General features: G+C 27.9%; 1 protein-coding gene across 1 annotated transcript in view; it reads left to right on the top strand.

Annotated features, from left to right (window-relative positions):
* The window catches only part of LOC145269027 (protein prenyltransferase alpha subunit repeat-containing protein 1-like), a 205,059-nt gene that overhangs the window by 36,900 nt on the left and 153,319 nt on the right, over window positions 1-14,840 (top strand). The gene's annotated exons all lie outside the window — the stretch shown is intronic.

The raw sequence follows: 14,840 nt of genomic DNA, 5'->3' as shown, positions 1-14,840 counted from the left end.
AACGAAGATTACTACATTTTATTTTATATTGTGTAACGAAGACTACTACATTTTATTTTATATTGTGTAACGAAGATTACTACATTTTATTTTATATTGTGTAACGAAGATTACTACATTTTATATCGTGTAATGAAGATTATTACATTTTATTTTATATCGCGTAACGAAGATTACTACATTTTATTTTATATTGTGTAATGAAGATTACTACATTTTATTTTATATGGCGTAACGAAGATTACTACATTTTATTTTATATTGTGTAATGAAGATTACTACATTTTATTTTATATTGTGTAACAAAGATTACTACATTTTATTTTATATTGTGTAATGAAGATTACTACATTTTATATCGTGTAATGAAGATTACTACATTTTATATCGTGTAATGAAGATTACTACATTTTATATCGTGTAATGAAGATTACTACATTTTATATCGTGTAATGAAGATTATTTCATTTTATTTTTTATTGTGTAACGAAGATTACTACATTTTATTTCATATTGTGTAATGAAGATTACTACATTTTATTTTATATTGTGTAACGAAGATTACTACATTTTATTTTATATCGTGTAATGAAGATTACTACATTTTATTTTATATCGTGTAACGAAGATTACTACATTTTATTTTATATTGTGTAACGAAGATTACTACATTTTATTTTATATTGTGTAATGAAGATTACTACATTTTATTTTATATTGTGTAACGAAGATTACTACATTTTATTTTATATCGTGTAATGAAGATTATTACATTTTATTTTATATCGTGTAATGAAGATTACTACATTTTATTTTATATCGTGTAATGAAGATTACTACATTTTATTTTATATTGTGTAACGAAGATTACTACATTTTATTTTATATTGTGTAATGAAGATTACTACATTTTATTTTATATCGTGTAATGAAGATTATTACATTTTATTTTATATCGTGTAATGAAGATTATTACATTTTATTTTATATCGTGTAATGAAGATTACTACATTTTATTTTATATCGTGTAATGAAGATTACTACATTTTATTTTATATTGTGTAATGAAGATTACTACATTTTATTTTATATTGTGTAATGAAGATTACTACATTTTATTTTATATCGTGTAATGAAGATTACTACATTTTATTTTATATCGTGTAATGAAGATTACTACATTTTATTTTATATTGTGTAACGAAGATTACTACATTTTATTTTATATCGTGTAATGAAGATTACTACATTTTATTTTATATCGTGTAATGAAGATTACTACATTTTATTTTATATCGTGTAATGAAGATTACTACATTTTATTTTATATCGTGTAATGAAGATTACTACATTTTATTTTATATTGTGTAATGAAGATTACTACATTTTATTTTATATTGTGTAACGAAGATTACTACATTTTATTTTATATCGTGTAATGAAGATTACTACATTTTATTTTATATCGTGTAATGAAGATTACTACATTTTATTTTATATCGTGTAATGAAGATTACTACATTTTATTTTATATCGTGTAATGAAGATTACTACATTTTATTTTATATTGTGTAATGAAGATTACTACATTTTATTTTATAGTAGCGGGGGTACCCGGCGTTGCCCGAGTGTTTGTTTCCGGGACGGGGGGGGGGGAGTTTTAAAAAATGTTATGGTAGGTAAGTAGGAAGGATCAAACCCGGAGTCATGAGTAAAAGTAGGAAAATAAAGTGTGAAAAAAAAAAAAAAAAACATCTGCAAACAGTTCGGCTACCAAGAAAAGTCCATTCCAGTTGTTTAGGAAAAAAAAAAAAAAACGACTACGGTAGGTCGGCACGAACGTGAAAATATAATGTGAATTGTCCAGCACGCTAACTACTACGCCACAGAGCACTGCAGCTTAGTTTAGTGATTTTAAATAACTTCACATGAAAGAACTACGAAGCCAAACCGGTGTTCTCTTCTCAACTGTTCCTTGTGAACGATTCCCAAACGGTGTTAAGTGGTGGCAGGGGGAGGAGGATTTTTTTAGAGAGAAAATATTTTACCACTTCCATTGATCTTAACCGATTTTGGCCGTGACTTCTCAGCAGGAAAAGTATAGAAATCTAAGATTATCGAGGAATTTGAAAAATAATTATCCTATAACACACCTCAGATATTGTTCTGCCGTTTGTGCATATTATATTTGCATGAAATATCTTGATTTTTAATCCTATTAATGTCAAAATCAGACCGGAAAAAATGAGTTCATTTTATTTATATAGAAGATTGTGTAATGAAGATTACTACATTTTATTTTATATTGTGTAATGAAGATTACTACATTTTATTTTATATTGTGTAACGAAGATTACTACATTTTATTTTATATTGTGTAATGAAGATTACTACATTTTATTTTATATTGTGTAATGAAGATTACTACATTTTATTTTATATTGTGTAATGAAGATTACTACATTTTATTTTATATTGTGTAATGAAGATTACTACATTTTATTTTATATTGTGTAATGATGATTACTACATTTTGTTTTATATTGTGTAATTTACACGATAATAAATGAAAAATACTCATCTCCATTACAAAATATTAAATCAAAAATATTTATTTCCATTACACAATAAGGTTAAGTAAAGATTAGATACCCCCATAGCAGAAGACAAAGGTTGTCGAACATTTCAAGTGGCACCGGTTGTTCAACCTAGACATTGCCGTTAGTTGTTTGTAAACACGTCAAATAGCAAACATGTTTGAATGTTTGTGAGCAAGATTTTTTTAAAATATATTTACAAAACTTTTAAAGATTTAAAAGAAAAAAAAAATATATTTACAAAACATTTTCTTTAATATTAAATATTTACTTTTTTAAGGATTAAAAAAATTTTTTTTTTCTATTTACGCAAAACTTTTTAATGTAAGTAATAAAACGGACATATTTTAACAAAATATATTTAAATAAATGGGTGTCTTTTGGCGTGCGTTCTTTTTATATATTTACAGAACTTTTTAATTATTATTAATAATAATAATATAAATAACTGGTAAATTTTTACGACGTGCCCAGCCCCAGCATATTATAAACACTCCAACATCCCTATATTAAGAACAGCTTTCAGAATAAAACCCCCAACCTCAAAAAACGTTCTAAACATGGGGTGGTGGCCTGGGGCAGGTCGTAAAATAATACCAAATAAATAAATAAACCAACGTTATAACTGAGAATTTCGGATGATGTCAATTAAAAAATACATAATTTAAATATAAATTAAATGAAATTATTATAACCAAACCTTTTTCATGGCAGAAACAAATATAAAATAACTGACTTGTTCGGACTTTTGCGATCAAGATTAATTTTTATGTACAATGTTTTTTTTTGGGGGGGGCTTTTTTTATCTTTCTTTGTGCGTTTTTAATACAATTCAATATTTACTTAAAGTACGATGTATGTAGGTGGTCAGTGAAGGAGAAATCCTTCTAGACCGAGGAAATTTTTATGCATAATAAAATCACAAGTATAAAAAAATCGAGAGTTTAAAAATATATTTTATTCACATATCTTTTATTTTTTATTAAGATGAAGTGTAGTATCACAAGATACAAATCTTTTTATAATTTTCATGTTTATTTAAAAAAAAAAAATTAAAAAAATGCTTGCTATTTACTTACTTCTCCATAAAGACAAATTAAGTACAGGTAAGTTTAGCATCCAAAATTTTCAGTTTCTAATGTTTTGTAATTAATATAGTTCATTTTTTTATTTTTATTATAATTATAATTATTAGTTTTATTAAAGTTCTGTAAATATATTTAAAAAACACACTCAGAAACACATCCATTTATATTAAATTTTATAAAAGTTTTGTGTAAATAGAAAATAATTTTTTTTTTAATGCTTAAAAGTTTTGTAAATATTAAAGAAAATGTTTTGTAAATATATATTTCTTCTTTTAAATCTTAAAAGGTTTTGTAAATATATTGTTAAAAAATCATGCTCCCGAATATTCGACCATCTCTGCTATTTGACATGTTTACAAACAACCAACTGCAATGTGAAGGTCAAACAACTGATGCCACTTGACATGTTTGACAATTTTTGTCTTCTGCTAAAGGGTATCTAATTTTTACTTGATCCCACAATACTAAATCAAAATTACTCATCTCCATTACACAATACTAAATCAAAAGTACTCATCTCCATTACACAATACTAAATCAAAATTACTCATCTCCATTACACAATACTAAATCAAAATTACACATCTCCATTACACAATACTAAATCAAAAGTACTCATCTCCATTACACAATACTAAATCAAAATTACACATCTCCATTACACAATACTAAATCAAAAGTACTCATCTCCATTACACAATACTAAATCAAAATTACTCATCTCCATTACACAATACTAAATCAAAATTACTGATCTCAATTACACAATACTAAATCAAAATTACTCATCTCCATTGCACAATACTAAATCAAAAATACTCATCTCCATTACACAATACTAAATCAAAATTACTCATCTCCATTACACAATACTAAATAAAAATTACTCATCTCCATTACACAATACTAAATCAAAATTACTCATCTCAATTACACAATACTAAATCAAAAGTACTCATCTCCATTACACAATACTAAATCAAAATTACTCATCTCCATTACACAATACTAAAGCAAAATTACTCATCTCCATTACACAATACTAAATCAAAATTACTCATCTCCATTACACAATACTAAATCAAAATTACTCATCTCCATTACACAATACTAAATCAAAAGTACTCATCTCCATTACACAATACTAAAGCAAAATTACTCATCTCCATTACACAATACTAAATCAAAATTACTCATCTCCATTACACAATACTAAATCAAAATTACTCATCTCCATTACACAATACTAAATCAAAATTACTCATCTCCATTACACAATACTAAATCAAAATTATTCATCTCAATTACACAATACTAAATCAAAATTACTCATCTCCATTACACAATACTAAATAAAAATTACTCATCTCCGTTACACAATACTAAATCAAAAATACTCATCTCCATTACACAATACTAAATCAAAATCATTCATCTCCATTGCACAATACTAAATCAAAATTACTCATCTCCATTACACAATACTAAATCAAAATTACTCATCTCCATTACACAATACTAAATCAAAAGTACTCATCTTCATTACACAATACTAAATCGAAATTACTCATCTCCATTACACAATACTAAATCAAAATTACTCATCTCCATTACACAATACTAAATCAAAATTACTCATCTCCATTACACAATACTAAATCAAAATCACTCATCTCCATTACACAATACTAAATCAAAATTATTCATCTCCATTACACAATACTAAATCAAAATTACTCATCTCCATTACACAATACTAAATCAAAATTACTCATCTCCATTACACAATACTAAATCAAAATTATTCATCTCCATTACACAATACTAAATCAAAATTATTCATCTCCATTACACAATACTAAATCAAAATTACTCATCTCCATTACACAATACTAAATCAAAATTACTCATCTCCATTACACAATACTAAATCAAAATTACTCATCTCCATTACACAATACTAAATCAAAATCATTCATCTCCATTACACAATACTAAATCAAAATTATTCATCTCCATTACACAATACTAAATCAAAATTACTCATCTCCATTACACAATACTAAATCAAAATTACTCATCTCCATTACACAATACTAAATCAAAATTACTCATCTCCATTACACAATACTAAATCAAAATTACTCATCTCCATTACACAATACTAAATCAAAATCATTCATCTCCATTACACAATACTAAATCAAAATTACTCATCTCCATTACACAATACTAAATCAAAATTACTCATCTCCATTACACAATACTAAATCAAAATTACTCATCTCCATTACACAATACTAAATCAAAATTACTCATCTCCATTACACAATACTAAATCAAAATTACTCATCTCCATTACACAATACTAAATCAAAATTACTCATCTCCATTACACAATACTAAATCAAAATTACTCATCTCCATTACACAATACTAAATCAAAATCATTCATCTCCATTACACAATACTAAATCAAAATTACTCATCTCCATTACACAATACTAAATCAAAATTACTCATCTCCATTACACAATACTAAATCAAAATTACTCATCTCCATTACACAATACTAAATCAAAATTACTCATCTCCATTACACAATACTAAATCAAAATTACTCATCTCCATTACACAATACTAAATCAAAATTACTCATCTCCATTACACAATACTAAATCAAAATTACTCATCTCCATTACACAATACTAAATCAAAATTACTCATCTCCATTACACAATACTAAATCAAAATTACTCATCTCCATTACACAATACTAAATCAAAATTACTCATCTCCATTACACAATACTAAATCAAAATCATTCATCTCCATTACACAATACTAAATCAAAATTACTCATCTCCATTACACAATACTAAATCAAAATTACTCATCTCCATTACACAATACTAAATCAAAATTACTCATCTCCATTACACAATACTAAATCAAAATTACTCATCTCCATTACACAATACTAAATCAAAATTACTCATCTCCATTACACAATACTAAATCAAAATTACTCATCTCCATTACACAATACTAAATCAAAATTACTCATCTCCATTACACAATACTAAATCAAAATTACTCATCTCCATTACACAATACTAAATCAAAATTACTCATCTCCATTACACAATACTAAATCAAAATCATTCATCTCCATTACACAATACTAAATCAAAATTACTCATCTCCATTACACAATACTAAATCAAAATTACTCATCTCCATTACACAATACTAAATCAAAATTACTCATCTCCATTACACAATACTAAATCAAAATTACTCATCTCCATTACACAATACTAAATCAAAATTACTCATCTCCATTACACAATACTAAATCAAAATTACTCATCTCCATTACACAATACTAAATCAAAATTACTCATCTCCATTACACAATACTAAATCAAAATTACTCATCTCCATTACACAATACTAAATCAAAATCATTCATCTCCATTACACAATACTAAATCAAAATTACTCATCTCCATTACACAATACTAAATCAAAATTACTCATCTCCATTACACAATACTAAATCAAAATTACTCATCTCCATTACACAATACTAAATCAAAATTACTCATCTCCATTACACAATACTAAATCAAAATTACTCATCTCCATTACACAATACTAAATCAAAATTACTCATCTCCATTACACAATACTAAATCAAAATTACTCATCTCCATTACACAATACTAAATCAAAATTACTCATCTCCATTACACAATACTAAATCAAAATCATTCATCTCCATTACACAATACTAAATCAAAATTACTCATCTCCATTACACAATACTAAATCAAAATTACTCATCTCCATTACACAATACTAAATCAAAATTACTCATCTCCATTACACAATACTAAATCAAAATTACTCATCTCCATTACACAATACTAAATCAAAATTACTCATCTCCATTACACAATACTAAATCAAAATTACTCATCTCCATTACACAATACTAAATCAAAATTATTCATCTCCATTACACAATACTAAATCAAAAATACTCATCTCCATTACACAATACTAAATCAAAATCATTCATCTCCATTGCACAATACTAAATCAAAATTACTCATCTCCATTACACAATACTAAATCAAAATTACTCATCTCCATTACACAATACTAAATCAAAATTACTCATCTTCATTACACAATACTAAATCGAAATTACTCATCTCCATTACACAATACTAAATCAAAATTACTCATCTCCATTACACAATACTAAATCAAAATTACTCATCTACATTACACAATACTAAATCAAAATTACTCATCTCCATTACACAATACTAAATCGAAATTACTCATCTCCATTACACAATACTAAATCAAAATTACTCATCTCCATTACACAATACTAAATCAAAATTACTCATCTCCATTACACAATACTAAATCAAAATTACTCATCTCCATTACACAATACTAAATCAAAATTATTCATCTCCATGACACAATACTAAATCAAAAATACTCATCTCCATTACACAATACTAAATCAAAATTACTCATCTCCATTACACAATACTAAATCAAAATTATTCATCTCCATTACACAATACTAAATCAAAATTACTCATCTCCATTACACAATACTAAATCAAAATTACTCATCTCCATTACACAATACTAAATAAAAAATACTCATCTCCATTACACAATACTAAATCAAAAATACTCATCTCCATTACACAATACTAAATCAAAATCACACATCTCCATTACACAATACTAAATCAAAATCATTCATCTCCATTACACAATACTAAATCAAAATTACTCATCTCCATTACACAATACTAAATCAAAATTACTCATCTCCATTACACAATACTAAATCAAAATTACTCATCTCCATTACACAATACTAAATCAAAATTACTCATCTCTATTACACAATACTAAATCAAAATTACTCATCTCCATTACACAATACTTAATCAAAATTACTCATCTCCATTACACAATACTAAATCAAAATTACTCATCTCCATTACACAATACTAAATCAAAAATACTCATCTCCATTACACAATACTAAATCAAAATTACTCCTCTCCATTACACAATACTAAATCAAAAATACTCATCTCCATTACACAATACTAAATCAAAATCACTCATCTCCATTACACAATACTAAATCAAAATTACTCATCTCCATTACACAATACTAAATCAAAAATACTCATCTCCATTACACAATACTAAATCAAAATCACTCATCTCCATTACACAATACTAAATCAAAATTACTCATCTCCATTACACAATACTAAATCAAAAGTACTCATCTCCATTACACAATACTAAATCAAAATGACTCATCTCCATTACACAATACTAAATCAAAAGTACTCATCTCCATTACACAATAATAAATCAAAATTACTCATCTCCATTACATAATACTAAATCAAAATTACTCATCTCCATTACACAATACTAAATCAAAATTACTCATCTCCATTACACAATACTAAATCAAAATTACTCATCTCCATTACACAATACTAAATCAAAAATACTCATCTCCATTACACAATACTAAATCAAAAATACTCATCTCCATTACACAATACTAAATCAAAATCACTCATCTCCATTACACAATACTAAATCAAAATCATTCATCTCCATTACACAATACTAAATCAAAAGTACTCATCTCCATTACACAATACTAAATCAAAATTACTCATCTCCATTACACAATACTAAATCAAAAATACTCATCTCCATTACACAATACTAAATCAAAAATACTCATCTCCATTACACAATACTAAATCAAAATCACTCATCTCCATTACACAATACTAAATCAAAATCATTCATCTCCATTACACAATACTAAATCAAAATTACTCATCTCCATTACACAATACTAAATCAAAATTACTCATCTCCATTACACAATACTAAATCAAAATCACTCATCTCCATTACACAATACTAAATCAAAATCATTCATCTCCATTACACAATACTAAATCAAAATCACTCATCTCCATTACACAATACTAAATCAAAATTACTCATCTCCATTACACAATACTAAATCAAAATTACTCATCTCCATTACACAATACTAAATCAAAATCACTCATCTCCATTACACAATACTAAATCAAAATCATTCATCTCCATTACACAATACTAAATCAAAAATACTCATCTCCATTACACAATACTAAATCAAAATTACTCATCTCCATTACACAATACTAAATCAAAATTACTCATCTCCATTACACAATACTAAATCAAAAATACTCATCTCCATTACACAATACTAAATCAAAAATACTCATCTCCATTACACAATACTAAATCAAAATCACTCATCTCCATTACACAATACTAAATCAAAATCATTCATCTCCATTACACAATACTAAATCAAAAGTACTCATCTCCATTACACAATACTAAATCAAAAGTACTCATCTCCATTACACAATACTAAATCAAAATTACTCATCTCCATTACACAATACTAAATCAAAAATACTCATCTCCATTACACAATACTAAATCAAAAATACTCATCTCCATTACACAATACTAAATCAAAATCACTCATCTCCATTACACAATACTAAATCAAAATCACTCATCTCCATTACACAATACTAAATCAAAATTACTCATCTCCATTACACAATACTAAATCAAAATTACTCATCTCCATTACACAATACTAAATCAAAATCACTCATCTCCATTACACAATACTAAATCAAAATCATTCATCTCCATTACACAATACTAAATCAAAATTACTCATCTCCATTACACAATACTAAATCAAAATTACTCATCTCCATTACACAATACTAAATCAAAATTACTCATCTCCATTACACAATACTAAATCAAAATCACTCATCTCCATTACACAATACTAAATCAAAATCATTCATCTCCATTACACAATACTAAATCAAAAATACTCATCTCCATTACACAATACTAAATCAAAATTACTCATCTCCATTACACAATACTAAATCAAAATTACTCATCTCCATTACACAATACTAAATCAAAAGTACTCATCTCAATTACACAAATGATAAGTGGTGATGCCTAAGTAAAAAAAAAAAAACATAAATAAATAATTTTGGGTATTAGATTAATAGTGAATTAATAGTAAATAAGTTTGGATTGAGTAGAATAGTAAATTAACAGCAAATAATTTTGGGTTTGAGATTAATGGTGAATTAATCTATCTATATCTATCTATCTATTAAAGTTAAAATGTTAGTGTGTGTTTGTGTACCAAATCACTTTGTCAATTTTCAGTCTAGAGACTCGAGATTAGACATAATGGCTATTGAGATTTGGGAAGATCTCTTTCATCAGTTTTCAGCCAGAAATTTGGCTGTCGAGGGATCAAAATTGAACGATTTGGCCTTTGAAAACTCTACAAAACTCCTCCGCCAATTTTGGGTCTAAACACTTGAAATCTTAAATGTAGGTTACTTGGACATGGATCAAACTTTTTAATTCGATTTGAGCCTAATAAAATAAATGTTAAGGAATCAAAAGTGGGTTAAAATTAAAAAAAACATATTGACATCTGGTGTCTCTACCAAATTATTCAGCAAATTTCTGGTCTAAACGTTTGAAATTGTACATAAAGGGTATTCAGAGATAGGGCAAGCTTTTTAATAGGTTTGGGTCCAAAATTTGAGCTTCTAAGGGGTCAAAGCTTAAAAGATTTGACATTTTTGATGTCTAGCAAACTATTGAGCAAATTTTGTATTGAAACATCTGAAATTTATACAAAACAAGTATTCAGACATGCGGCAAGCATTTTAATCAGCTTTGGGGTGAAAATTTGGCTGCCAAAAGGTCAAAGTTGAAAGAGTTGACCTTTGAAGATTCTACCAAATACTTTCCCAATTTTAGGTCTAAAGACTTGAAATTTTAGATGTAGGTAACCTGGATATGGCTAAAACTTTCTATTTTAATTTGAGGCAAAAATAATAAATGTTAAGTGGTCAAAATTGGGATCAAAGTTTTAAAAAATTGACCTCTGCGGCCTCTACAAAATTACTCAGACAAATTTTGGTCTAAACATTTGAAATCTTACATAAAGTATATTCACATGTAGGGCAAGTTATGAACAGTACATAGGGCCTGAGCAAAGCCGGGCAGAAATGCAAGTAGTAAATAAACTTGGTGTTGAGGGTAATTGTAAATTTATAGCAAATAATTTTCGGTTTGAGATTAATAGTGAATTAAGAGTAATATAGTTTGGAGTTAAAAACAATAGTAAATATGTAGCAAATAGTTTTCAGCTTGAGATTAATAGTGACTTAATAGTAAGTTTTCTAGTTGAGAACAATAGGAAATTAGTAACAAATAATTTTTGGTTTGAGATTAATAGTGAATAGGTTTTGAGTTGAGAGTAATTGTAAATTAATAGCAAATAATTTTTGGTTTGAGATTAATAGTGAATTATTAGTAAATAAGTGTTGAGTTAAGATCAATAGTACATTGATAGCAAATAATTTTGGGTTGAGATTAATAGTAAATAGGTTTGGAGTTGAGAGCAATAGTAAATTAATACCAAATAATTTTGGGTTGAGATTAATAGTGAATTAATAATAAGTAAGTTTGGATTTGAGAATAATAGTAAATTAACAAATAACTTTGGGTTTGAGGTTAATGGTTAATTAATCAAGCTATTATATCTATTTTTTTTTTTTTTTTTTTTTACATGGGTGTCACCACTTATCAAGGCCCAGAGGCCACTCGAGGATAAGGGTTAATAGGTATACATAAGTCATTGTGATTTTAGCATAGTAAACAGTGGGAATTTGGTAACTTGGATTACTTAGGGGGACGATTCAATTAGAACTTGTTCACATTGGACTTTTTCTTTTTTTTTTTTTTTTTCATAGGCCAAGGCCAAGAGGCCACTCAATGATAAGGGTTAAAGAGTGTACAGTAGAAATTGGACAATATAATAATCATTAGTAATGAAAATTTGTTAAATTTGATAACTTATATGGAACGGCTTATCAAGAACTTATTTACGTTAGACTTGAACATAACCATATTGTAGTCAGCCGGAAAGCAGGAAAACGGAAGAAAATTCACCAGGCGTGCAGTTCTAATAAAAAAGCTTTGTTCATGGAATCTACGTTTAGGTTTAGGCACAGATAAAGAGTGGGGGGAATTATTGATAGTGTTTACAACTAGACGAGTGTTTCTTGTGAAAGTTTGGCGAGGGAGGACCATAGATTGAAGTTCAGTCGAACACTTTCCATGAAAATAACGATACATCAGAGACAAACTCGCAACATCTCTTCTGTGAGATAGAGGTTGCAAGGAAGAGAAAAGGACATCTCCTACGAAGCTACGAAGTCTATTTTGAACTCTATCAAGGCAGAACAAGTCCTTTCTAGCAGCTCCTGCCCAGATGTGGCAACAGTATTCCATCCTTGGACGTACCTGGCTCTTATATAGATAGAGAATTGCATCAGCAGTGAGATATCTACTGGATCGATAGAAAGATCCCACCATTTTTCCAGCGGCTTTGGCAACAGATTTTATGTACGTGGTCCATTTAAGATCAGGAGTAATGGTCAAGCCAAGAAGCTTGTCAAAACTTGAGGCCTCCTGAAGACGAGAGCCATTCATTTCAATTGATGCCAGATGTGGATCAGAATGTTGATGATGTAAAGAGAGAAGCTTGGTTTTAGATGCATTAAAAGTAACCAGCCACTCCTTTCCCCATTGTACTACATGCTCAAGATCAGAGGAGAGAGAATTGGAGAGAACTTGGTTGTTTACTGTCTTAGATGTGCTACCATAAATGGTAGTGTCGTCAGCATAAATGTCTACAAATGATGTAAGGATGTGATTTGGAAGATCATTAATGTAGATCAGGAAAAGAGTTGGGCCCAGGATGGACCCCTGAGGGACACGGGCATTAATACTGTGAGCTTCTGATTTTTGCCCCTCAACTACTACTCTTATGAACCTATCAGAAAGAAATGATTTAATAATTGAGAAGACATTTCCAGCTATACCATAGCTAGAGATCTTATGAAGTAAACCTTTATGCCATACCCTATCAAAGGCCTTAGATATGTCAAGAGCAATTGCCCTAGAAAGGTTGTCTCCGTATCTATTAAAATAATATTGTCTGTTTGTGTGTGTGTGTACATTTCCTTAGCAAACTACTCTGTCAATTTTTATCTACGGACTCGAAATTTGGCACACTAGAAATTTTAAATATAGATTATCTGTACATGAGTACAAACTTATAATATGTACATATGCATATAAAGTTATTAACTTATTAATTAATGTATATATACATCTATAATATAAACATGAACGTGTGTGTGTGTCTGGTCACGAATAGGCTCCTATATGGTTGACTATTATAGAAAACTGATCACATATAATGATAGAAGATGTATAGAGAGACAGGAATGAATATGTTTGATCTGGCATAATGATTAAAATTGTGGTGTCTGCGTACACGCCTGGTCCACAAAGTATGGAAATAAAAAATTAAAAAAACACGTTTACAAGTGTTTTTGATATAGATGTAGATAATAATACTTTGATAAGTATGTTTTAACTTAAATAGGGATGGTATAATAAAATTGTGGGGTCTGCATTCGCACCCGGCTTCCATAGAATGGAAATAGGCACAAACTTTAATAAAAACTTTTCATATCTATCTGCGTAAGTATACTTTGATAATTATGTTTCAGTTTGAAGAAATATGGTATAATAAAATTATTGGGTGTTCGTTCGTGTCTGACCTCCATAGAATGTAAATATGTCACAACGTTTAACAGGGTCTTTTTAATATAGATCCACAGAATATTGTGATAAGTGTTTCAGTGTGAACAGGTATGGTATAATAAATTATGGGGTCTATCTATTTTATTTTTACTTTCATCATATTTTGCTTTGGTTTTGATACCCCCAAATTCGAAGCTACCTTTTTACAACTCTTCCTTTTCATAACGTATCATACTTTGATAAATCAGAGTCCATTTTCTGTTGGCTGTTTTTGAACCCAGTCAACGATGGGTACTTTTGCTAGTATATATATATATATATATAT

Source organism: Euprymna scolopes, chromosome 4 (assembly GCF_053919585.1).
Source record: "Euprymna scolopes isolate OS-2025 chromosome 4, ASM5391958v1, whole genome shotgun sequence".
Classification (NCBI taxonomy): domain Eukaryota; kingdom Metazoa; phylum Mollusca; class Cephalopoda; order Sepiida; family Sepiolidae; genus Euprymna; species Euprymna scolopes.
This window is presented reverse-complemented; position numbering and strand designations above follow the sequence as displayed.